At 40.6% G+C, this 25,771-nt stretch overlaps 1 protein-coding gene across 3 annotated transcripts in view; it reads right to left on the bottom strand.

Moving 5' to 3' along the window:
* Window positions 1–25,771, bottom strand: part of cdh4 (cadherin 4, type 1, R-cadherin (retinal)) — a 400,906-nt gene that overhangs the window by 82,892 nt on the left and 292,243 nt on the right. The gene's annotated exons all lie outside the window — the stretch shown is intronic.

The raw sequence follows: 25,771 nt of genomic DNA, 5'->3' as shown, positions 1-25,771 counted from the left end.
CATTCACTCAAGCTCTGATCCCATTCACTCCAATCCTGAGCATTTATTCAGTCCAATTCAGACGGGTTGAGTTTCCCAGCAGGCCCACAGAGAGCACAGGAGCAGGAGAGGGCCAGAATATCACTCTTTTGATATGGACAATTACCGGATGTTGACAGACGGATCATTCAAATAGAGAGAGCGATATGAGCTCATGCTTTAAATTATTCATATACGATTCGATTACAGACCACGGAAAAGAAGACACAGGAGGAAAGACACTGAGAGATAGTAAAGATTTGCTTCATGTTCACGAGCATTCAGGTAGATATTGTACAGTTCAGTAGGATTTTTTTTTGTCAGTGATTCATGACTCAGGCTTTAGTCTTTGACAACTCTGTATTTACATGCTCTTAGACAATACATGTTTTTTTTTTTTTGGAAGATTTAAGGCAGAAGTTTTAAGACAGATTCTTCCGACAGGCTTCTATTCCTCCCCTATTTTTCTACTGTATGGTCTTCACCAGCGAGCTCTTCCCAATCACACAGAAAACAGCTATGTTTTAAGGATGATGACTAACATGCTCTCTCCTGAGATATATGAAGCGAGTCAGTAGATATTATCGACCTACTGCTCATGCTACATCACAGGGCAGCTGTCCAGCCTTGAAGGAAAAACCTAATTTCCTTCTTCAGCATAAATGAACTCACAGATGCCCCTTATTGACTAATGTCACTCTGACTGACAAGGAAGAGAGTACTGCCATCCCTTCTACCCAGAGAGCACGGGCAATTTTGCATCATCAGGATGTGGACTCTTGTCCTCCCAATAAAAAGGCTGTATACTTTTCTGCTGTGCTGTATTGGAGGGTCTTAAATACATAGAAGGCTATGCACGAAGTCTTCATCCGCGCTTTTCCGAGTTCCTTACCATTTACATTTGGCAGACACCCTAACCCAGAGCGACTTACATTTTATCTCATTTTATACACCTGAGAATTGAGTATTAAGGGCCTTGCTTAAAGGTAGACCTGGGATTTCAACTCACAACCTTCTGATCAGTAATCCAACACCATAACCACTAAGCTACCACATCCCCACAAAGTTATATCTCTCCATTTTTATACCGGTGTGTCCCCTTCCCAGTAACTCCCCCCAAGACTCGTCACTGGGACGCCTGGCTATCTAGAGCAAGGCAGAAGACACTCACATCTCCAACAAAAGTTCTTCGAGTCTCTCCACCCTCTTTCCACTTCCATGAAACTCTCCAGAGTCCTGTGTTCCACTTGGAACCCTCTCTGAGATGAAACTCTCTGGATGTCAGCCATTATCCCGGTCTTGTTAAATAAAATGAGGTAGCTCTTGCAGAGTTTGAGGTTTCTCTTCACACAGCTCAAGATTGTCTCATACAAACTAAATGATCGGTTAATTACTGGTCCATTCATCAAGGTTTCTTATGGGTTATTTATATAGTTAAGGGTTAGTTTAATGGGTGTACTTGTAGAGTTTGTGAGTATAAAAAAAAAGAAAGAAAGCAAGATAAAAGTGGATCAGATCTCTTAGGAGGAAAGAAAAAAAGAGTTCCTTGGTGGTTTTTTGGGATAGTTTGCTTCCTTTGAAAAAGGAAACCCTATGATTTTGATATCTTCTGCCTTAAGTCTGAAAATCCAAACCCTAAATATTATTTAAGCATCAAAGACAGACCTCAAAAAGAGATGGCAAGACTGTCTTATGTACAGAAATCTTAAAAAAAATAAAAAAAACCCTGTATCTTTAAAAACTTAAGAGAGCAAATCAATATTTCCTTAAAAAGAGCTGCGGCAGAGAAATGTTCAATATTAATGACGCACCTTTCAAAACTAAATCCATATCTGCAGCCACATGATTATCTTTTGAGGCAGTGACAGTGTGGGTCTTTTCAGGAGTAACTATTAATATAAAACCTATTTCATGCAACAGCTTTTTCTACCATCTCCTCTTTAGAGCGTTTGATCTGCCTTCCTGAACCATGCAGACATTTCGCTCTGTCAATAAGAAATCTGAAGGGCTAATTTGAAGGGATGGGGTCTTCTTATTAAATTTGTTGTGTGTGTCAGAAATGAAGATGAAACCTGGAGTTAAGGGAGAAATAAATATATAAAACTAAAGGAGAGGGGAAAAAAAAAAGATCAGATACAGCCTTTCAGAACATAGGGGATTTGGCAAAATGGACCAGTTAGTATTGGGTTTTGATGAGATTGAGTTGGGATTTTGAGCTTCCGTGGCATCCGGTATGTTCATGTAAACCCACCCCCACACACACACACAACACTTACAAGTCACAATCGAATTCATCTTCCTCAATACCGTGTGGTGTCAGTGGCTGCTACGTTCTTCCTTTGGGAGCTTCATTGTTGTCTCGCAGAATAAAGACATGAAAGGTGAGGCACCTGCACTCTACTATCCTGATATCATTTTCAGCTTTGCAACTGATTGTGAAACAAAGTCTCACAAAGGTCAAACGTCCAGGTCTGTGTGGGCAGCATACGCTCGCCTCCTCCTCCTCCTCCTCTTTACCTCCGATTGCTTTCTTCTCTTTTATTTGCTCATCGATCAAAAAGCTAAACTCAGGAGGAACGTACTTGCTCCTGGCATACAGGTCCATTTCTGTAATCATTAAAAAAAAAAAAGAAACAGCCTATAAAGAAGGTATTGGAGAGGTAATGAAGAGGTCTTGGAAGCGCTCATGGCGTATATCCTGGACTAAAATGTACATCTGTGATATCGAGAGAAATTTTAGGCATATTCACATGGTATCTGTGTACAATTCAAGCCTGTCTGAAGAGGGATTCCACAGCACGCAGTAGATGAAGTGGATCAATTTACACACCCCTGTGGTTTTTGATGTAAAAAAATGAAATAATAACTAACACTTTGCTTTAAAAATGTACCTTTTGTTTGTAATACAGCACTCTGGGTAAGACTCAGCTATCCATTTGGAGCTATCCATGACTCCATCTTGATTCGTCCCAGTCGATGAGAAGCATCTCCATAGCAGGATGCTGCCACCACCATGCTTCACTATTTCTATGGTGTTATTAGTCTTCTCTCTAGTTCTCGTGCTCTCTGTTTGGGCTCGCCACAGCGGATCATTCACTCTGCATGTTTCGATTCGGTACAGGTTTTACACTGGATACCCGTCCTGATGAAATCCTCTCATTTTATCCGGGCTTGGCATTGAGAGTTAACTCTTCAGTAGCTGGGTTAGCTACCTGCCTGGGAATCAAACCTGGGCAATGAGAGCGTGGGATCCTGCCGCTGGACCACCAGGAGGCTATGGTGTTATTTAAGGATAAGCTTTTATTTTTCACAAAAACGATCAGACCATAGCACGCTTTCCCCACAATTTATTTAACAAAAATCTAGATGGAATTGGGTGTTTTGTTTTCTGTGTGATTTACTGGGTGTTTTATTTTAACCTACCCACAGCCCAGACATGTAAAGAATACGAGAGACTGTTGTCATGTGCTGTGAGTGTTAAACAGCGAAATGTTGCATTTTAGGTGTGTAAGTAATCCCAGTAACCCACTCTTCAATGTCATTCTAGCGTGCAGCAGTGTGCTAGACATCTTGCTGAAACTTTCTTCATGCGTTCAGAGCTACCATGAAGTGGGAAAATCCATTAGCCGTGATTGCTGCATTGGCAGTGGAGCCATTAGAGTGAGCTAAGTGAAATCCTGGTTGGATTAGATTGACATTTGGTAAGGTCGTCGAAACTAAAAAAAGGCAACCTAATACCAGCTACACTTAATGCGTTTTACAATCATATCTACTATCGCTTTTAATCTCTGAATTACAGTGTAAAACATTATATGGTTAAAATTATCTTCTAAATTAAAATAAACTACTGTCAGCAGAGTTGCCTAGTAATTCCTCTAATGCATTTATTTACTGTTTGGAGCTACTGTTACCGGCCAATGTTGATTAATTTTATATATAACAGCATCTCCCATCGCATTTTTGTCCTCTTAATACCACAGAAATTTGCCAACAATTAAATTTTTATCATTATATAAAGAATGACATTGTGGAATATCCAACACACAATCTTTCCTTAATCAACCTCTCTTAATTCTGCTCTACTGAAATAAATACGACAAAAAAAAAAGGAAAAAGAAAAATGCACGCTTGCCATGTTACCAAGAAACTTTCCCATGTTGGAGAACTTACAGTTATACACCGATCAGGTATAACATTATGAGCAGTGAGAGGTGAAGCGAATAAGACTGATGATCTCCTCATCATGGCACCTGTTAGTGGGGGGGATATATTAGGCAGCAAGTGAACATTTTGTCCTTAAAGTTGATGTGTTAGAAGCAGGAAAAATGGACAAGCGTAAGGATTTGAGCGAGCAAATTGTGATGGCTAGACGACTGGATCAGAGCATCTCCAACACTGCAGCTCTTGTGGGGTGTTCCCGGTCTGCAGTGGTCAGTATCTATCAAAAGTATCCTTTAAGTCCTGTAAGTATCCTTTAAGTCCTGTAAGTTGCAAGGTGGGGCCCATGGAGGCTCCACTTCGCAACTTACAAGACTTAAAGGATCTGCTGCTAACATCTTGGTGCCAGATACCACAGCACACCTTTAGGGATCTAGTGGAGTCCATGCCTTGGCGGGTCAGGACTGTTTTGAAACACAATATTAGTCGGGTGGTCATAATGTTATGCCTGATCGGTGTAGCTGTGTGTTTAATGTTATAACTTAAAACACTGACACTGGGGACTCCTTCCAATATGCAAAATAAATGCATGTGAAGCATCCACTATACAAGTCCCTGGAGGCTATTAATACAGAAATGATAACATAGTAGAAAGTGTGCGTTAATATAAAAATTGCATTTGGATCTGCAGTTATGGAAGATAAATCAACCTTCTAACCAATCAGACACATTTAAAGTATACCAGGTTGAACACTATGAAATTAGAGACATTTTTCTTACCATATACATTTACATATTTAAACACTTTGTAAGAATTTGACTCAAACACTTTCTTATCAAAGCAGAAGCTAAAATAAAACACACCCCTCTCTGTCTAATCCTATCTAAAATCAAATCCAATCATTTCCGCTCATGTTAAGCGCGAGGCCTTGCGGCAGTATGGATTATAACAGTCTGCGTGGTTACACAGTGTGAGCTCATTTTCAACTGCGCTATAATTTATCTTCAAAATCCTCGCAATTACTGAGGGGTATTTCACACAAATGTCAAGATGCCTGTCAGCGGAGGCACAAGTGACATTTTGTGTATTTAAGACTACAACTTCTTCATTTATAACAGAAGATCTAATCAATGATCTTTATACACACAACGGGGAGAGAGGATGATTAAATCCATCCCTCTTTGACTTTACTGAATAAAGAAACAATAGATCCGACGTTGATCACCCACTTTGGGCCTGACAGGCATGCCGGAGTGAGAGGAGAAGAACGGAAAGAGAAAGAGAGAGAGAGAGAGCGAGAGAGAGAGAGAGAGAGAGGACTATTCAGTGCAATTTAGTCCAGCACCATTTTACAACCAGAATAAAGCGGTGTCACAAAAAAAAACAGACTCAAGGTGATGCACTCAGCCTAAATATTAATGTTATATTAAATTTGAAGCCCAATCCAAAAACAAACCAACCCATGAAATGTTTTCATTTTAAATCCTGTAATATTAAGTCTCAGCCATTTTCAGTCAGAACGGTCAGCCGTTTAATGTATTCCAGATGAGGTACATCTTAATGTCATGTCCAGAAGAAGCAAAGACTCATCATCCCAGATTTATTTTTATATTTATTTAGCTGGAGGCATCAAATTCATTCCTGCTTAACTAGGCAATGTGTCATAGCTAGCTAAAAAAAACAACACGTGGCTACTGGCTACTAGCAAGCTAACCTGATAGCAGCGAAAGGATTAAAGCATTTTTCTCTTTCATCTGAATCAGTAACTACGACTGTCACATTATACTTAATAAATCTTTTATTTATTTATTTATTTTAAATTGGGACATACTCATATTTAGTTGGCGCTAAAATGGTGGCAATAATTACACAGGGAAATCGGTTTAAATTGATTTTCCGAGTTTCACCATTTCAGATTATAAAAATCACCCGCAGTTAGTTCAGACTACTGAAGCAATTTGTTTTTCATTTTTTTCAATTTTTTCCCCAATTTTTTATTTATTTATTTTTTTGCGTAGGAGCTTCTGACATGAGGTTTTTCCCACAAACGCAAGCGCTTACTTTATGCCTGAAAAAAACCGGGATAGAAAATATGGACTGAAGAAAGAAACGTGTTATTTTAGCCGTCAATTACGACAATAGAATAAAAGCCGGATATTTGAAAAGGAATATACGATGATGTATAAATGTTTAAAAAATCTTTAACAAAGAACTCAACCAATCCAAATGCTCAGAGGAAAAAGAGCATAGTTTTAATGTACACAGGATTACCAAACTGTTTCTTTTCTGATTTCTCTGTAATAAATATGTGTGTATAATATGTATATAAGTTTAGGCTAAAGAACTAATCCAACACATATTTATTTATAATTATGTCAGCGAAATTAAGGGATATAAAAGATGTATTTTGGGCGTGTATGTGCTCAGGAAGAGGTCTTTGCTTACTTTTCTGTGCAAATCAATAATCACATTCACTTCCAGCCTCTCACTGCCAGTATTTATTATTCTCCTAACAGGAAGTGGGCGTATTCTACTCTGTCGAAGCGTGATTGTTACTCCAGAGACACCGGGAAAAGCTACTGTAAATAACACCCAGAAATAAACATGACAGTTACATCAGGAGCGTGAGGTGGTGATGCTATCATACGCGTGATGGAACTGCATTCTGGGATATAATTCTGCCCCCCAGGAAGGAACCTGCGTAACTTGAAAGGAGACAGGAAGCAGAAGTAATTTTACCGTGTACCATTTATTTAATCCAACTGTTATCGTGATTTTCTATGTTATTTTATTAATTCGAACGAAGAGAACATTTCCAAACTGTACGGCTTAAAAAATAAATGATTTATTTAACCAACACTGAGGCAACACTGCAACCACTATTTATGCAAATTTATGTGCAGGATCCATTTGTTGTCATGAGTTACACTAATCTCAGCGCTAATGGCATTTTAATGTGACTTTCAATCACATACCCCCTCCAAAATTAAGATGAACAGGATGTGCTGGAAGCTTTAAGTGTAAAACTGAGCCTCAGAACTGACAGCAGTTTAGACCGAGACACTGTACATCATGCATAATAGTTTAGTTACGTACAATCGTCTCGAATGTTACGCTCGTCACACTCCATTATGCAAATTGACCAATCAGGTTAATATTTCACCGCTGGATTTTTTATAATGCTTTTATTACTTGTTCGCTATATTAGCCGCCATTAGCAAGCAAAGTATGTACAGATCCGAATCTGATCGTTAAATACGCGCTGGCTAATTCGATCTCATGATTCCACGTCTGATGGAAATGTGTACGGAAACTTTGCTGTAATAATAATAAGGAAAATATTCAACAACGTTACAAAGCATAATAACAGTTCATGCATATAAATACGAATCTTTATCAGCTTATTAATACAGACCCTTTTTTTGTTAGTAAACAATGTGACGTTTTTTTGTGGGCGGAGCTTAGATGGAGGGTATCAAGTTTTGTTAGCTTGTTTTTAAACATTGACTGGTCAAAATCCGAATTTATCTGACCATGTTAGGTTACTAACTGTCCAAGACCGCGAATGTTATTTGAAAAAATTTACTTTAACCAGATTGGCCGACCCGTACACGTTCACTCAGTGGATGGACGATGTGACAGGATGACCTCCGGTTGAGTGACCTGACATCTACACCTATCTGATAGGAAGACCGAGCACTTCTGGCAGCTGTAGAAAGGGAGATGACACAAACTTTGTCTCCTTTGTTCAGTGTCCGGTCGTTAGCTACCAGTTAGCTGACTTACACGCTAAAAAGTTAGCGTTACATCAGAAATCACTTAACTTGTTCCCCAATTTCTAATGAGGTGGGCATGCATAAGAAATATTTAGACACGTAACCGTACCATAAACCATACCAACGAAAAACAATCGTTTCTTTAACCTTATCTGATATGAAGTGTGTGCTGCAAACACGAGAATTTCTGATGATTGCTTCTGTCCAGTCTGTGCGTTTTATTGCATTTAACCACAGCTGTCATCGTTTTTATGTCCGGCAGCAGCAGCAGGTAGGCAATAAAACTTTAAATCGGAGCCTGTACTCCGTCGATTCTGTCACACAACAACACAACAAGATGACATTTGCATTCCTTGTGTAGACGACTCTCTACTGGTTTGTATTGGCCGCCTCTGGTATTCCCTTTGTTTTGCCTCCAGCTAGCGCTGTGACGTGATCGTGACATCGGCCCAGAAAGGGTCTACTGAGTAGGTAAAATACAAGCTTGGGCTTGGATCTCATCATCATCATCATCCTCCTCCTCCTCCTCATCATCATGTTTTACACCACAGCATAAAGGTGTCGATTAATTTCTGACCATAGTCTCATGCAACATTTAAAGTACTGCGCTCTTGCTATCGTTTCCATAGTAACAACTCATCCGGTAATGACCTATTATGGCACACGTTCCGTATAATCTAGCATCCCCAGTGTCAGCATTTGCAGCAGTCAATACATATTCTGATGGTTTTCTGATCTTCAGTTAAATCCTTACAGCAACCTTCTCACACCTCAAACACCTGGAACCCTGCTCAGTGCCTTCCTTTCAGCTTGCTATTCAAACGGTGCAAAATTAGTAAGAGGAATACATGAATACATGCAAGAGAAATAAAAAAAAGCTCCAAAAAAAAAAAGGAAGAATGACCGTGGGACAGAATTAGAAATGGGCTAACGAGAGAAAGTGAGCAGTGAAGAGCAGCACGAGTGATGAATGACAGAGCAGAGGGAAAAAACTAAAGTCAGCTGTAAAAAAAAAAAAGAAAAAGAAAAAAGAGAGACATTCCTATTGTCTCCACTAAACTCAATACACACAGACCAGCCTGCTTTTAAAGACCAACACAGAAATCTCAGCCACATGGACAGATGCTTGTTCTGACCTTTACTTTAACAGATGATAACAGTCTCCCATTTTATTACGCTTTACCTGATTTCTGATCCGGTTCATAGCCGTTTTTAATCTCAGCATGTTATAAAAATAATTATCAATTTAAGGAGTAAGAGAAGTCATTAATACATAATTAATAATACAATATAATATAATAATAACTAGAAAATTTAAAAATAGATCGATTGCAGCTTGGAATGAAACTGTTCATCTGCCAGCATGCCAAATTTCATACTCTCTCTCTCTCTCTCTTACACACACACACACACACACACACTACATATGCCTTCACATGTCCATTTACACACACTAGTGATTATCAGGCCAGTTCTCTCTCTCTCTCTCTCTCTCTCTCTCTCTCTCTCTCTCTCACCCACACACACACACAATACATATGCCTGCACATGCCCATATACACACACTCGTAATCATCATGCCAGTTCTCTTTCTCTCTCTCTCTCTCTCTCTTTCTCTCTCACACACACACACAACCTGCCCACACACACAGCTCCCTATGAGTGAGGATCTCAATGGAGCAGTTAGAATCATTAGCACTCTATGCTGCACACCATGGAACATACGGCATATGCTCTTCATATCCCACGTCCCACACTGTTTCTCTCTCTCTCTCTCTCTCTCTCTCTCTTGCTCACACACACTCAGCCAAACTGGAAGCCATCCAGAGTGTCCAGGCAAATCGGCCTGCGTGCTAAGACCGTGTAGTATGTGTCAGGAATTGTATGAAAGTCTCTAACTGCTTGCTCCAACGTTTTATTATTTATCTATATATCTAGGGTCAGATTCCTGTTCTTGGCTTTACACGAGTGGAACCCAATGTGGTCTCCCGCTGTTGTTAACCGCCTTGACGTTCATCGTGATGTGTGTCCTGAGATGCTGTACGATTGTAAGAGTGGTTATTTGGTTCACTGTAGTCTTCCTGTCAGCACCAAACACCTTTCTTAGTCATTTCCACCCACAAAACTCCTGCTCCCTCTAGATGATGATGTTTTCACCATTCTTTCTAAACTCTAGAGACTCTTCTGTGTGAAAATCCCAGGACATTTATGAAATACTCAAACCAGCCCATCTGGCACCAACAAACATACCATGGTCAGTGAGATCACACTCTTCTCCAGTCTGGTGTGTGATGGGGGGAAAAACTTAAAGAAGCTCTTCACTCAATCATGTACTGGCATGAAATTATGTATTATGCTGCTACATGTTCGTGTGATTGGATATTTGCAGGAATAAGCAGGGTTATTCCTATAACCTGTAAATAATGTGCCCCGGAGGTGTGTTAAGGCGCAGCGCTCTGGTTATTTCTGATTAATTGTGTTATGTTTGTGTAATGAAGTTCTCTGGAGATGTGTACAGGGATCTTGCTAGGATCTTTGTACACAACCCTGAGGTCTCTCTCTCTCTCTTTCAGTGCCATTACCTAAGCAATTAGCATCCCTAATCGCAATCATACTCCAACCATAGGGAAGTATTAGGATGGAAAATGTCAAGTCGTGCTAGCGTAAGTGAGGACATGATCATGTTGTGGAAGGATGACACATCTGCAGTGATGTAAAGGTCACTAAGGCAAAAGCTGTTAATGTACCTCATATACACTTATTTCACAGAATTACATCCCTGCAGTGTTTCTTTCTTTTCTTTCCTTTTTATTTTTTTTATTTTAGTCTGTGACTCTGGGGACCGGGTGGATAAATTGCAAATCACTGCTGTGGGTCTCGCAGGGCAACGCTACTTATATGCAAGAGCAGTTAGCTTTCATCTGCTACTCTGTGTTTTTTTAAATGCAAAAAAAAAAGAGTGTGACTGGAGGCTGTTTTTAGGAAAGAGAAAACAAGACAGATATGAAGACTACAGCGTGTGGTTTAATATGTATTTATGAAGATTAATGGAAGCAATATTACCAGTAATGGGCACGTACTTAGAAGCAGCACAAGAACTGGCTAAACAGACACGGTATTTCACTGGATCTCATGAATATGGTCTCAGAGTTGAGTGAATGTATGAGGAAAAGGGGAGAAATGTGCATTCAGGTGATTTCTCTTTCTATCACTGGTGCAGTGAAACCACTTTAGGAATCTCGTGGCATTAGCATGTCACAAAAGAACGCACTTTCGAAAAGGCTCGGTGTTGATAATCAGCACGCTGGGAGCCATTAAATGTCGTGCCAAGCAATGAGAAAAGGAAAGATGATGTGGGATATCCAAACAGAAATGGACATCATTTGGAGAAAAGATCTTTCTCTACTCTATAGTATTCCTATGTGAGGATCCATGTACCTGAGATTTACTACTGGTTTCAGCAAACGAGCTGAAATCGCAAGGAAAAGGTAGCTGAAAGGTCAAAAACACGATCTGTGAAACGCAATAAGGTCAAAGGGTAATCCAATGAGAGATGCAGTAGTACATGATATATCCATCAGTAATAACAAGACGCAGTGAACAATAGGCTATAAATTCCCTTGAACTGGGATGTGATAATTAGATGCTGTGCTAGTATTCAGCTTAGTGGAAGGAAAGAGAGGTGTCCTGAGATCATGTTCCACATTGTTTAGTTAATGCTCAAAATATGTAAAGATGGCCTTTGTGTACGTCTTACCCGTTATTTATTTGCCTGCCCTACAATGTGAACATGAAGGTCGCTTCCAGAAATAAAAGTGGAACCTCCAGTCGCATCAAGAAAGGGTATAAGCCCTGCAGAGTGCATCGCCGAGCTCATCTCCGGGTCCGATCTCTTCTCTCTACAACAGGCGATGCGGTTCCGGAGCTGCTATTATCATCAAAGACCCTGCCCACCCTGCAATTCAGCTGTCTGAAGACTAAAACTGAGAGGCTCTGGAGGAGATTCGTCCCTCAGGCCATCAGACTCATTAATACAGACATGTCCACTATACAGTTCCTTTAGGACTCGATAAAGACAGTTACTCTGTTACTCCGCTGAGACTCTGCACAATGCACAGGTTGTACATCACTTTCCACTCTCTACTGTTCAAACATTCTGTACTGTTACTGCATATTTTGTTTCTCATATTACTCTTATACTCTTATTCCTATTTATGTTTCTTAAATTGAGTTTATTTATATGCACAGGAGTGGCCTGGTTTACATTGCACTGCAAGGTGTATAGTGTATATAGCTGGACGTGACGAATAAAAATCTTAAATTGAGCAAAAGTGTCCCCTCTGGATTGATCTAAAACTAATATATTTGCATATCTAATCTATGAATAAAGAGAATGTATCAGACATGGTACACTGGATGAAGGCAGAACCAGGATCTACTCCAGAGATTACATCCCATATTTGGATTGGGAACATCTTGTGATCCTCGAAGGAGGAGCTGGAATTATTCATTAGTGTCCCGGTATCGAGGCGTCTGGTCTGACCTTCTCAGCCACCGTGACCCCCATCAACCGAATGAATGAATAATTGTGAATGATTTTTAACACCAGTTGCAGCCAGATTGTAGTAAGGGACACAGAGTGATTGCTTTCTGCAGACAAACTAAGCTAATCTGAAGCCTCTGGATTGGATTTCCCGATCCTTGTGACTAGTGCAGATGTCTAAGGTTTCACCTATCATCACAAGGTCCTCAGTCACATAAACATGGCATGACGTTTATTGCTATCAGGCTTGTTCAGCTGTCCCATGCTGTTGTGTGATCAGCAGTTTTAAAATAAAAAGATGCAGGGTTGGCTTCACATGTCGCGTAGGATGCGAGGTTTGGTGAGACCTCAGCCTCCTTGTTTGGTGTCATACTCTTTTACACTATAAACCAGAGGGATTTCCGATGGAGGACTACGATGTTAGGAAACAAAGAAACCTAAATTAGGAGCCTACCTAATGGAGAGGAAGCTGGGAAGGCATTAGTATCAAGAACATCTTATTGAAAGCATAATAAGAACTATTACATAAATATTAACAATGATTTTTTTTAAAAACACAGTCTACAGTATACACTATACGATCAGGCATAACATTATGACCACTGACAGGCGCCGTGAATAACACTGATTATCTCCTCATCATGGCACCTGTTAGTGGGTGGGATATATTTGGCAGCAAGTGAACATTTTGTCCTCAAAGTTGATGTGTTAGAAGCAGGAAAAATGGGCAAGCGTAAGGATTTGAGTGAGTTTGATGGACAAATTGTGATAGTTAGACGACTGGATCAGAGCATCTCCAAAACTGCAGCTCTTGTGGGGTGTTCCCGGTTTGCAGTGGTCAGTATCTATCAAAAGTGGTCCAAGGAAGGAACAGTGGTGAACCGGAGATAGGGTCATGGGCGGCCAAGACTCACTGTACGTGGGGAGTGAAGGCTGGCCCGTGTGATCCGATCCAACAGATGAGCTACTGTTGCTCAAATTGCTGAAGAAGTTAATGCTGGTTCTGATAGAAAGGTGTCTGAATATGGGGACTAACACAATATAAGGCAGGCAGTCATAATGTTATGCGTGATCGGTGTACATTCCATATGTGTGTGCGTTTCCAAAAAAGCTATTGTTCACTTTTGTCCATTTGTAAAGGCTGATATTCTGAAAGGCATGCCAGAAATAAAACCTCATACCAAAAACCTTTCATTTCTTTTAATCTGTGAGAGGCAGGCTTGGCGATTAGCCCATTTATAAAAATAGCAATAGCAGTTAAATAATTTTTGTAGAATCTGTTACGACCATTTCAGAGTTGAGGAGTATGAACAGGTCAGTAGAAACATATAAAGTGGAAATGAAGCTACTTTTTGTCTGCACGCAAAAAAAAAAATATTAAAGCAGAGGATTAAAAATAATATAAATCATCCTTCTTGAAGTCAAATGGAAGCTAATATCCGAATATTTTTTTTAAACAATAGTCATTTTCACCATGGCAACAACATAAATGCCTAAGTCCCATTGGCAATAAACTGTAGGATTTGAAATATTCATTAATCATGTCAGGGGGAAAGAAAAAAATAAGCAGGGTGTGTATGTGAACAGATTGTTGCCGCATAAAGTGCTGAAAAAGCGTGATGTGAATATGCAAAGTGGAAAGACAGGCCTAATAATTAGTGCTGGTTAAAAGCGCTGCAGACATGTAACATGTTCTACAAGCTTGAAATGATAGCAGGGCCTCGGAAAAAAAGTTCATCCAGCTCCCAACTGTGTCCTCCTCGCGCTGCAATGTTAAATCCATTACTATGGATGCATTAAGTATTTTTTTAATCATATTACGGTGACTAAAATCTGTGCAGATCCTGATGCAGTGAGGTGAGGGGTGTGTAAAAGCATGATTATTGTGAAAAAGCTGCACTTGCTATCAAGATCCGGGATAATGAGACGCCGGCATAAGCATACTAAACACAAAAAGCTCAAAAACATGGTCAATGTTCAGGCTTGACCTTTCATATTCCCCTCGGGATTGAGTGTCAGGATTGAGTAGACATCACCACACTCCATAATGAGGTGGAGCGGCTTAATCTCGTATTAAAACCTGACACTGGAGAGACCTCTTCTGCTTTCTGCTCTTCTGGCTTCTGTCCTCTTTTCCTCCATGGACCAAAGTGGTTAGAAAATGGCTATTGATTTCTGATGAGCAGGCTTTTCAACCAGCAGAGATTACGATTGGAGGATCTCTTCACCTTGTAGATGAGACTCACTGACAAACCCTGAGATGATCCTTGAGAGGAGCCTTGAGAGCCCGAAAGAGAATGAAGCACAAGAGGAAGTAGCATGTTGTGGGCAAAGCTTTGTGTGTGTGTGTGTGTTTGCTCAGCTTTGTGCTAAGTGAAATTGGATCACAGAAAAGAATAAAACACTTGGGTGTATGCTGTTATAGGAAAATCATCAACTGCTGGTTGGAGTGATTCGACCTTGTACCACTTCAGTGAGCAAATAATGTGATCCATTTATGATTCTTTCATGCTGTTACTATATGGCCAAAAGTAGGTAGACACCAGAACGTCTCACCCATATGTGGTTCTTTGTGCAGGAAAGAAAGAAAGAAAGAAAGAAAGAAAGAAAGAAAGAAAGGAGGGAGGGAGGGAGGGAGGGAAGAAAGAAAGAAAGAAAGAAAGGAGTGAGGGGGAGGAAAGAAAGAAAGGAGTGAGGGGGAGGAAAGAAAGAAAGAAAGAAAGGAGTGAGGGGGAAGAAAGAAAGAAAGAAAGAAAGAAAGAAAGAAAGAAAGAAAGAAAGAAAGAAAGAAAGAAAGAAAGAAAGAAAGGAGGGAGTGGGGGAGGAAAGAAAGAAAGGAAGGAAGGAAAGAAAGAAACAGGAGTGAGGGGGAGGGAGGGAGGAAAGAAAGAAAGAAAGAAAGAAAGAAAGAAAGAAAGAAAGAAAGAAAGAAAGAAAGAAAGAAAGAAAGGAGGGAGGGAGGGGGGAGGAAAGAAAGAAAGGAATGAAGGAAGGAAGGAAGGAAGGAAGGAAGGAAGGAAAGAAAGAAAGAAAGAAAGAAAGGAAGGAAGGAAAGAAAGAAAAAGAAAGAAAGGAGGGAGGGAGTGGGGGAGGAAAGAAAGGAAGGAAGGAAGGAAAGAAAGAAAGAAAGAAAGAAAGAAAGAAAGAAAGAAAGAAAGAAAGACACACTTATGAAGACAGACCTGGCAAGGGAAAATAGCAAAAGAGAAAAACAAGTATCAACTGAAAGAGAGAGAAAGAAAAGAACTTTAAGTGGTTTTGTATCCAGTAGAAACACAAACCGTATAAACGTTAGCAGAAACCCGGTGTCTTTGTTTATTTATCGGCCGTGGGTCAGCGAGCTCAGGTATTTATCCCCCTCCATGGCTACGAGCTGCTCATCATATTAAAGCTGATATCCCTGCGTATGCTATATCACATTACCAACTCTCCATCCCTCCGGCAGAAACGAGGGAAGATGGTGACGCCAGATCACAGAATGGTGTGATTAAAATGCTTGATGGAGGTAGCAGGAGGTGACAGGAGAGGTGAGAGACGGAGCATTAGCATTCGCAAAACTAACAAGACCTGTTGAAAAGCTATTGAAAACACTGGCTGGAGAGTGTGATGCAGTCGCCCGGAGTGAAAGCTAATGAAAATACAAATGTCACAGATTTACTCAAATGATACTCTATGCATGTGATGTTACTCTATGCACGTGACGGAATGTGGGACAAATGTTTCATAGATGCAATACGTAATACCTTAAAGGCACTCCAAGCCAAAAAAAAAATTATAATTGGGATTGGTTTGGATCCCAAAGGCACTGGAATATTCATCAATTGATTAAGGAGGCATATTTGAAAGAACCCATTTTTGAAAGATTTCCTGCTCGAGAGAACATGAAATAACTTGGTTATATGACACGCAGCATTTTTTTATCTAATTAACTTCAAGGGAGAGAGAAAAAGAGAGAGAGAGAGGCTGGTGAGGGGACGACTGTTTATCACTATTTTATATGTATCTCTGCTTGTTCCTGCAATTCTTTAATCAGCCATTGATGTAGCAGTATTTCAAAAACTCATGGGATTTTCATGCACACACACACACACACACACTCAAAAATCTGTCTAAAGCAGATATATATATAGGAAATGAGGTAAATGTAAAACAAACGGTAACGATCAAAATCAGGAGAAATGTTGCTGAATGGAAGCAAACGGATGCCAACATCGTATTGAAAATTCCAAAGACAATGCCATTAGCAAGCTTGACCTGAATTCTAAGTCTGAAAAGGTCAAATAAAGGCCAACCTACAGTATGCTCTATGATTTGTTTGTTGAATCATAGATCTGTAACTAAACATGAATTGGTAACAGCACTAAAGTACACTGGAACCTCGGCATATGAATTTTCACCTGAAGAATTGAAATTTTGCAAGAAATTTGCATCGGCTTATGAAGCATTTTTGGCAAATGAACAAAACCGAACCGAACTGAATGGCAGCTACGTTGCGTGTTCAAAACTTGTTCACGTCAGTGGAAAGCCAAGCGAAGCCAAGCGGTCAGCATAAAGCTGTTTTGAAAGAGTCGACCGACGGTGCCTTCGGCATGTGCTCAAAAGCTAGCTAATTTTTCAGGCGTGTTTTTGTTGACAGACTGGTGGCGTGGGCGGTCTGTTCTACTTTTAGCCCAAGCTTGGTGGCACGACTTCCTGTGAGGACCCTTGACATGGAATGCTTGGCTTGGGTCAGTTCTTTGTAATTAGCCATACAGTTTACATACGCTTCGTTTTGGTAATATTGGTCATATTTTTGGGACGCTGGAACGGATTATCTGCATTTACATTATTTCTTATGGGAAAATTCATTTTGTAGTACAAACTAACTTGCCTCCAGAATGAATTAAATTTGTACCCAGAACTACATTTCGTTCGTTTACCTAAAGGAAGGCCCTTTTTTCTGGTCTGGGGCGCGGTGAGCCGGTCCTTGGAACAGCCGGCATGAGGTGTAGATAGACCTCGAATGAGACACCAGTCTATCATGGAGCTACACAATTCCAAACTAGTTCTGTTAACCCAGTGTTTGTCTGATGTTAGAAAAAATATGGAGCTAATGCTGTAGATGTTCTTTCATTGCCTTCTATTCAGGAAGAAGGACTCCACATTGTGTGTGTGTGTGTGTGTCCCTCTGTCCCTGTGTTCTACTTGCTTTGAACTCCAACATGATTCCACATGGCCCAGAGCCTTCAGTTCCTCAGACCAGCTGTCTGGAGAATTAGAAAGAAGGGTACTGGCTCTGGAAGGCAGCTGCCGTGTCCTTTTACACGGATTGATTTTCTAACGTCCGCTCAGATGTGAAAGTCGCTCGAGCAGAACTGGGAACTTTTCTCCTCTTCCTGGGCGTTTCCTTTCAACTTCCCAGTGCAAGGAATCAGTCAGGAACACCTTCACTGATTTTTTCTATCACTTTGTGTGAGTGGGTTTTCTCGGAGTTCTCCGGTTTCTGTCCACCTCCTTAAAAAAAGGACAGGTGGATTGGATACCTCAACTCGTGGTCTGAAATTGTGTCTTGTGATGGACGGGTAACTCATCCGAGGTGTGTTCTTACATCTCATGCGGTGTCCGAGGGATAGACTCTGGAGGGCTTGAGGATATTTAGTGTTCCAAGCAATCATCTACCCTAGCTAAGGGTATACTGTATCATTGGACTGTAACCTACGCTGGTGCATTATGGGATATAATGAATATAATGGAGAGTTTTCACAATGCCGTTTCTGGGTGCATGCATCCTTCCAAGAAAAAACCTGATTCAATGGAGACGTGTTTCATTATGGTGGATTTCAGCACATTGTGACTTTGAAGCACCGGTTTGCTAGCAGCTGCTATGATAAACCATCTGCTAGTGTGACTTTCATTAAAAAAATTCTATTCACACAGGCATGCGGAAAACTAGTTTTGAATTTGATGTGGGCATATGACAGAAAGCCTTAAAATTCCTCTGACACATGCACACAAAAGCCACCAGATGGACAATTCCTTGATTGAATAAGCTACTGAGTGCAATTAGAGTCGCTGCTTGACAGGAAATTCAACTTTCTGTTACAAAAAAAAAAATAATGATAATAATCTTAAAACAAATCAAGTGCATCCTCCTTTGTTTTGCTGGACAGTTTCATCCACACACGCCCACACTCCTGTCCATATTGCCCAGAGGCAGCTTCCTGCTCTCCTCTTACAGCCAGCCGTTTGACTGCATTTCTATGCTGTTATCTGAACACGACACAGGCTGCTTGGTCATCACCCAGTTTCGGACATCGTGGGCATTTCAGCAGACAGCTCAGAGCGAATGTGGCACAATTAGTTGGACAGATATAGCTCTGCTGACACATGAACCCAAGTGTGCCGTCATCTCTCCATCCGCCTCCTCTGGTCTTCCCCTCTGCAGAGTACAAACTTTATCCTCTAATCTAACCTGTTATCTCTGTGCTACTCTGTACAGCCTCCACTTCCTGCGGTGTTACGGTCCTCAAGCTCAGGAACAGCACCTCTACATTTGCTGTGTTGAAGTAGCAGGAAGTAAAATACTTGTAATGTTCAGGATAATCGGCATAAATCTGACGAAAACTTATAGGAATGTCCTTTGAACGTTTTTATAGGAAAATATGAGTGACATGACGGTTGAAGGCAAAGCGGAATGATCTAAGGCTAATAAATTAGAGATATCTTGTGTGTTAGTTATTTAACAAAGAAAAACTCATTTTTATTAAACAGCTGAGAAAGGAAATGTTAATTTAACATGGAAGGAGACTCCAGTTTCAGCAGTCTTCCACAAGAGAACGTCTTCACGACAGAGGAATCTGTGCTTTTTTAATTAAATCCAAAAAAAAAAAAAAAAAAGCAAATAAAATAGACATTAATGTCCAAAGAGACAAAAAAGGTTTTAAAAAGCTGGTATAAATTTCTATTTCTCTCTTTCTATTTCAAATTTCTCTTCACAACAGTAACTGCAACTCTAAAAGCTGTTATTCATAATAAGTGTAATTGCCAAAATGCTTCTTTGTTTATGAGGAATAAGGCACTTCCTGATTGCTGCTGTTAGTGCATTTTAATCAACTTTATAGTGGGAATATAAACATAATCTGCTTCACGTCACTCCGTAATCTTCCTATTTTCCTACATCATCTCCAAACTGTTTTATTACTTTAATACTTAAATATCATAACATCTCCATTCGATGCTAGTTTACGTCGCTGTACGCAATTAACTTTAATGTGACATCATCAAGCTACAGTGAGCTAGAAATTCAGTATCGTGACGCTGTGACGACATCCAGAATCGTCATAAAACAGCTTCAGTGCAATGTAAAAACTTTCTTATCTCAGGTGTAGTGTAGGTCTGGGTCAGTTATTCGTTAAAGCGCTCTCATTAATTCAGACTCTCACACGGCATCTTCATCCATGCAGCCCAGCGTTTACGATTTGTTTGAAGCAGTTAAAGGAAATGAAACGAGATCTCCTCACGAGCTGTCGTGCTTTTGGTCAGGTATAAAGTGAGGTCCACGAAGCATGGCCAGGAGGATTTATTACACTGATCCACTTTCATCAAAGCTGCTACACTTATCATCCAGCTCTATAATTATTAGCCCATTTGACTTGATCTCTAAAATTAAATGGATTTAAATGGATCCAAACCACTTTAAAAACAAACAGTGGAAAGTTCAGGAGTAAAAAACTCTATCGAGTGACTATAATACAGAAAAAATATTAAATCACGAGTCTAATATGTGAATAGAAGGATTACATAAATGTAAAATAAATCTGTGGAACAGATTTTTTTTAGATTTAAAGGCATTCCGGATGAAAAGGTGAGTAACCCTGATCTCCAACGTCAGTCAAACAGCCACCTCCTGATTCTTGGCTGTAGGATAAAATGCAGTAAGTGATAAAAAAAAAAGAGCAAGACTCCTTAGAGAAAGCGAGAGGCTTGGCACGTGAGACTTGTTAACAAAAATCTCTAATTTTAGACGTGAATTAAAAAAATATATAAATTTTAAAAAAATAAAGCGGCAACAGATCTGAACAGGGCCAGATTTTTCCCATCATGTCTTATATTTTCTATTTGCTGACAAGTCTACATGACACAAACTCGACGGAATAAGATGGACCATCTGGTGTCTGCATGTTAACGCTGTTTACTACAATCCTGCTTTCTCCCAAAAAGAACTAAAAAATTTAAAAAAAAAATAAAAACCGTCGCCTTTTTTGAGTCAGTGTTCAATCATGAATAAATCAATTTGTTCTGTGTTTTTAAAAAAAAACAAAAAAAAACTTCTTAATCATATGCATATGCAAAATCATATGCAATCATTGGCCCTGTAGCTTTTACTGTAAATAAATAAATAAAAATTGGCAATTGCTGATACATATTCAAGCTGTTCTGGGTGTGTGGGGGTGAATCAGTGTGGTGATGGAGATGGGGGAAAAAAAAGGAAAAGAAAAAGAAAAGAAAAAATCAACATGGAGATTACAGATGAGGGCTTTAAAACCAGTCAAGTGCTGCACTTCCAACAATTACACCTCTCCCATACTTAGGTAGGGCCAATTAAAAGAGAGAGAGACAGAGAGAGAGAGAGAGAGAGAGAGAGAGAGAGAGAGAGAGGAAGGGAGAGAGAAAACAGAGAGATTTTCTACTTGATAATGAAGGTGTTTGACAGCTTAAGCGTGAGCATCGTGTTAGCGCTGCATGGAGAGAGATGAGGGCAAAATGCCACCATTAGCTGGTTTACAGCATGCACACAATTCTGCTAAGTTTAGAGCTGAAAATTAAACGTGAAAGGATGACAGGTACAAAATAAGTATGCACTGATAAGGACACGCTGAGTGACTATAAAGAAAGGGAAATGACGCTGGGTTAAATCCACTTTGGCTCTGTTGCGAACCTTAATTCATGCTTCACAATTCACAAAGGCTGTCTTGTGTTAGGCCAAGGTCAAGGACACGCTTATTTCTCTCGCTCTCTCTTTTTCTCTCTGCCTATCTGTCTCTCTGTCTCAAATCCGTCAGCAGGTATTCTTCAGGAGAATCGAGGGGGAAAAAAAACACATGGGGGAATTTAAAGAGAACAGGAGAGTGGCATTAAATGAATGGATAAGTGGATGGACATGTGGGTTAATTAATATGCATTATTCCAAAGCAGAACAGCAGGGGTGTGTGTGTGTGTGTGTGTGTGTGTGTGTGTGTGTGTTAGTAGGTGATGCAGGAAGGGGAGAGAGAGAGAGAGAGAGAATCTAAATATTAACACAACACTTAATATTAAACCTGTGTGTGTGTGCATGTGTGTGTGTGTGTGTGTCAGCAGGTGTTGCAGGAAGGAGAGAGAGAGAGTGTGTGTGTATGGGTGTGAGAGAGAGAGAGAGAGAGAGAGAGAGCGCCAGAGAGAGAAAGTGTGTGTGTGTGAGTGAGATAGAGAGTGTGTGTTTGTGTGTGTGTGTGTGAGAGCGAGAGAGAGACAGAGAGAGAGAGAGAGACAGAGAGAGAGAGAGAGAGAGAGAGAGAGAGCACGAGAGAGAACGTGTGTGTGTGTGTGAGTGAGAGAGAGAGTGTGTGTTTGTGTGTGTGTGAGAGCGAGAGAGAGACAGAGACAGAGAGACAGAGAGAAAGAGAGAGAGAGAGTGTGTGTTTGTGTGTGTGTGAGAGCGAGAGAGAGACAGAGACAGAGAGAGAGACAGAGAGAGAGAGAGAGAGAGAGAGAGAGAGAGCACGAGAGAGAACGTGTGTGTGTGTGAGTGAGAGAGAGAGAGAGTGTGTGTTTGTGTGTATAAGGTCATAAGACCACTGTGAATAAGACAACACTTTTTTTTTCTCTCCTTGCATGATGCTGACACATTTCTCAAATTTACACTTTAACTTTTAACTCAATCTTTTCTGAGGAGAAACTTTATCAAGTGCATCTACATCTACCACAGACGTGTCTACATCTACTACAGATGTGTCTACATCTACCACAGACGTGTCTACATCTACCACAGACGTGTCTACATCTACTACAGATGTGTCTACATCTACCACAGACGTGTCTACATCTACCACAGACGTGTCTACATCTACTACAGACGTGTCTACATCTACCACAGACGTGTCTACATCTACCACAGACGTGTCTACATCTACCACAGACGTGTCTACATCTACCACAGACGTGTCTACATCTACCACAGACGTGTCTACATCTACCACAGACGTGTCTACATCTACCACAGACGTGTCTACATCTACCACAGACGTGTCTACATCTACCACAGACGTGTCTACATCTACCACAGACGTGTCTACATCTACCACAAGTGTATCTACATCAACTACAGACGTGTCTACATCAACCACAGACGTGTCTACCTCTACCACAGACGTGTCTACCTCTACCACAGACATATCTACATCTACCACAGACGTGTCTACATCTACCACAGACGTGTCTACCTCTACCACAGACGTGTCTACATCTACCACAGACGTGTCTACATCTACCACAGACGTGTCTGCATCTACCACAGACGTGTCTGCATCAACCACAGACGTGTCTACCTCTACCACAGACGTGTCTACCTCTACCACAGACGTGTCTACCTCTACCACAGACGTGTCTACCTCTACCACAGACGTGTCTACCTCTATCACAGACGTGTCTACATCTACCAAAGACGTGTCTACATCTACCACAGACGTGTCTACATCTACCAAAGACGTGTCTACATCTACCACAGACGTGTCTACATCTACCACAGACGTGTCTACATCTACCACAGACGTGTCTACATCTTCCACAGACGTGTCTACATCTACCACAGACGTGTCTACATCTACCACAGACGTGTCTACCTCTACCACAGACGTGTCTACATCTACCACAGACGTGTCTACATCTACCACAGACATATCTACATCTATCACAGACGTGTCTACATCTACCACAGACGTGTCTACATCAACCACAGACGTGTCTACCTCTACCACAGACGTGTCTACATCAACCACAGACGTGTCTACCTCTACCACAGACATATCTACATCTACCACAGACGTGTCTACATCTACCACAGACGTGTCTACCTCTACCACAGACATATCTACATCTATCACAGACGTGTCTACATCAACCACAGACGTGTCTACCTCTACCACAGACATATCTACATCTATCACAGACGTGTCTACATCTACCACAGACGTGTCTACCTCTACCACAGACATATCTACATCTATCACAGACGTGTCTACATCTACCACAGACGTGTCTACATCTACCACAGACAAGTATGTACAGTAAGCTTATACAATTTATACAACAGTTGAATTTTCAAGGTAGCTCAATTAGGCTAGCTGGAATGTGTTAGCTGGAACGTATCATAATACGACTAAAGAACGTAGATATTATTTAACTTATATAGTCGATATTCTGTCATTTTATTCTGTCCAAACAGAGATTTTCAAGATTACTATGATCAATTATTAAACTACAGTCAGACCTCGGCATGTGAATACCCTCCCTTAATAATTTTCGCCTTAAGAAATGAAATTCTGCAAGACAAATTCTTGTATCGGCATGCGGCTAAGTTGTGCGTACATCCGGGAGCCATTCAAACATCAGTGGAAAGCCAAGCGAAGCGAGATTACAAATTGTACAAATTCTTTTCAGTTAGCGAAAGTTGTTTGGAAAGAGTCAACTCACGATTCCAACGCTGCCTTCAGCATGCATTCAAAAGCTAGGTGATTTTTTGTGCGTTTTTTTGAGGACAGATTGGTGGCGTGGGCGGTCTGTTCTATTTTTAGCCCAAGCTTGGTGGCACAACTTCCTGTGAGGAGCCTTGACATGGAATGCTTGGCTTGGGTCAGTTCTTTGTAAGCAGCCATACCGTTTACATACGCTTCGTATCGGGAATATTTTTGGGTGGAATGGATTATCAGCATTTACATTATTTCTTATGGAAAAATTCGTTTAGCAATACAAATTTTCATTTTAAGAACTCGCCTCCAGAGCGTATGCCGAGGTTCCTCTGTACTCTGAACCTGAGCCTAAAAACCTGACATTTTACAGGATTTCTGTTGCTCTGGTGGACGTGTGAATGTGCTGAGCAGGAGATTTACTTCACGTGTAATATTTGCGTGAGCTGCGCAGGAGGAATAAAAAGCAATTGCGAATGTCATTGCTTTCAAACAGGACAAAACCTGCAGACGCCATTAGATGAGATTGCCCTTTAAACACTGCTGCTGCACAAGACACCTACAGACTCGTCTTCATTCCCCACCCTCCTGTCTCGCTCGCTAACTCATACACGCGTGCTCTCACTAGCTGACTCTCGGGATCAGCAATAAACGCCGACATATTCGGTGTTAAATTCGAAATCTGCTAATCACACAGATTATCAAACTCGCTTGTGTCTAAATTCGGGTTGGTTTAATTATTTTCGGGTGAAATTTTGTCACTATTTCTGTCACCAGACTTCAGGACCACCTGGCTGCTACAGGTACTAATTAATACAACTGAATTATTTTTACTGTGCAGAATGAACACAAAGGCTATGAGGGTGAACGTGGCAGTTTAACAAGCTGGATTTATGAAACTCGGTAAAGGTCTGAGGAGGCGTGTTTTAGAGACTCAAATATACAAAACAACACAAAACACATTCCCTGTAAGTTTTGTCAGCTTTGTTCATTCCGACCACTAAAACAGTGACGAAGTAAATCAATAACTGTGAATTGTGTATTCTGAAGATTCTGTGTTATTTCACAGGACTGTGTTGTTAATCCCAGTCTCACCCGCTGACCAATCTGCCCACTCCTGCGGGTATAATTGTTTCCCTATCTCAGTATCTTAGCAGATGATACACTGGCGCAGTGGGAATTGTTGCCGCCTCATAGCTGTAGCATCCACGGGTTTTTCTCTCTTGCGGATACATAAACTCACAGACATTTACGATTGGCTAGTGTGCTGTGATTGACAGATGACAGAGTGAAATCCCTCCCACACTGAGAACCCGGTTTAAGCTCCACCCCTTTCACAACTACACAAAAAAATCTACGATCAATATAAAACATCTACATACTCCTGGTAAAATTGTTCAGAAAAACAATTTTGAAAACAGAAAAAAATAAAGGCATACAGTTATAATCACTTGGATGCACAAGTTTGCACACCCCCCAAAACACACTTCTCTTTCTTTTCTTATTTTGCTGGATTTTGTTTTTCCCAGAATTTTTCTGTGCTGTAATTTCATATCAAGGGTAGAATAAGTTTCAT

Source organism: Hemibagrus wyckioides, linkage group LG21, assembly GCF_019097595.1.
Source record: "Hemibagrus wyckioides isolate EC202008001 linkage group LG21, SWU_Hwy_1.0, whole genome shotgun sequence".
Classification (NCBI taxonomy): domain Eukaryota; kingdom Metazoa; phylum Chordata; class Actinopteri; order Siluriformes; family Bagridae; genus Hemibagrus; species Hemibagrus wyckioides.
Note: the sequence above shows the minus strand (reverse complement) of the source record. Positions and strands in the feature narration are given on the sequence as shown.